The sequence below is a fragment of the Pelophylax lessonae genome (assembly GCF_965119305.1).
Source record: "Pelophylax lessonae genome assembly, chromosome: 10".
In the NCBI taxonomy this organism is placed as follows: domain Eukaryota; kingdom Metazoa; phylum Chordata; class Amphibia; order Anura; family Ranidae; genus Pelophylax; species Pelophylax lessonae.
This window is the reverse complement of record NC_138777.1, coordinates 122311047-122312873: the sequence shown is the minus strand read 5'-3', so window position 1 is coordinate 122312873 and position 1827 is coordinate 122311047. Positions and strand designations below refer to the sequence as shown.

Sequence of the window (1827 nt, the reverse complement as noted above, 5' to 3'; positions counted from 1 at the left end):
GGCTTTTACGGCCTCAGTAACCAAAGAAATATGGACAGCCTTGGGGGTCACACTAGCTTTTTACACCCCATACCATCCACAAAGTAGTGGAAAGGTAGAGAGACTGAATAGTACAATAAAGTCTAGGATGTTAAAAATGTCCCAGGAGACAGGAATGAGTTGGCCAGACAGTTTACCTATTGCTTTGTTTAGTGTCCCAGAGGGATCCATGGTTTATCACCCTATGAGATACTGTTTGGGTCAGCCCCTAGACTAGGATGTTATTATCCGCAACAGTTACAACTTCAATCTGATGTATTGGCTGATTATGTGATTGCATTGTCTCGTGAATTAACCCGCATCCATGCGAGAGTGTTTTCTTCCATTCCAGATCCTGAACTAGATACAGGAACACACAAGCTGGTCCCCGGCCACTGGGTCTATATAAAGAAATTTGTACGAAAACACTCCCTTGAGCCCAGATTCGATAGTCCCTTCCAAGTCCTCCTAGTAACTGCCACATCAGTAAAGGTGGCTGGAAAGAACACCTGGATACACGCCTCCCATTGTAAGAAAGCCCCTGTGCCTAAGGGGGCGGACGAGGACGAAGCATGATTCTATATATCCTTTTCTTGTTGGGAACGACTAAGGGCAACAAGCAGCCATTACTGAAAATAATGGAAAGATCACTTTCTGGTATAATTCTTCTGATACCCATGTCGCCACGTTTGATTTTCATACATGTAAAATACTCCCATGCCCCAAACTCAATAGCAGATCAGAATGGTATAAGACAGGACATGGGGAAGGGTATATTTGTGTCACCAAGGGGTCATGGGGAAAGAATTGTGCCTATTGGGGAGCAGCAGCTTGGAACACAGGGACACCCTGAGGATACCAACCCCAACCAGCTTATGATAGTAAGGATAGCCAAGGAGAGCCCTTGTTGACCGTCTCACCTTACATAAACCAGGGCCTAGCATGACACTTGTTCTAAATATACGGAATCTTAGTCCCTCTGATAGGGGTGAGATGGCAGATCCTACCTTTGAGGATACAATGGCAGCTGAAACCGTTTCACAGAAGCCAATCTCTGGCTAGAGTGGATGAGGTACAGTGCTGGTAAGCATAATAGAACAAATTGTTATGTCTGTGGCAGTGCTAGACCACACTTAGGTACAGTCCCATTGAACATACCTGAAGAAACAGAGGAGTGTTTCCTAAGCCTCTTTACTAACACTTCCACTGATTATTCAACATGTGAGAAATGGAAGGCAGAATACCCTATCAGTAACAGGGACCCAAAGCCTAAAGAAGTTATCACAATATATCCTGGGAATTACACCTGTTATGTCCGCTACACAGGAAAGGGTAGAAAATTGGGGACCTTCCCAAGAGGTTACTGTGCCTCTTACAGTCATGGAGAGTGGAGAGGAGAGTGTGCCCTTGCAAAGGCTATCATGCCTTTGCACATCCTGACAGAAAGTGCTCATGACGCACATATCGGTCTGACCCCAGGTAGAAGGAGGAAACGGGAAGCTCTCCTTGGAAGTTTTGATCCTCATGTATATATGATAGGGGAGAGGGTGAAAACCAGCGCTATGGATAAGAACTACCAGGCTTTGTGGGGTTAATTAGGTTGCAGCCACCAACCGACCCCTAAGAACCTTAGGGGCTAGAATATATAGTGTGGAGGTGAGAAGTTGGAAACGGCGCTACCTAGCGCATGTGCAAAGATGCGGGTGAGAAATAGAGGAAGAAAGTGCTTAGTGCGTAGTATATAGTGCAAACATAACATGTGCAAATGTAAGTGCCTGTGACAGATTCCAAGTCACTGGCTAAAAAAGG

At 45.4% G+C, this 1827-nt stretch overlaps 1 pseudogene across 1 annotated transcript; it reads left to right on the top strand.

Annotated features, from left to right (window-relative positions):
* The first annotated feature begins 200 nt into the window (after positions 1-200).
* On the top strand, positions 201-1613 carry LOC309565525 (annotated as a pseudogene). The gene has a single exon. The product of its transcript is annotated as an uncharacterized misc_RNA (transcript).
* The last annotated feature ends 214 nt before the right edge of the window (positions 1614-1827 follow it).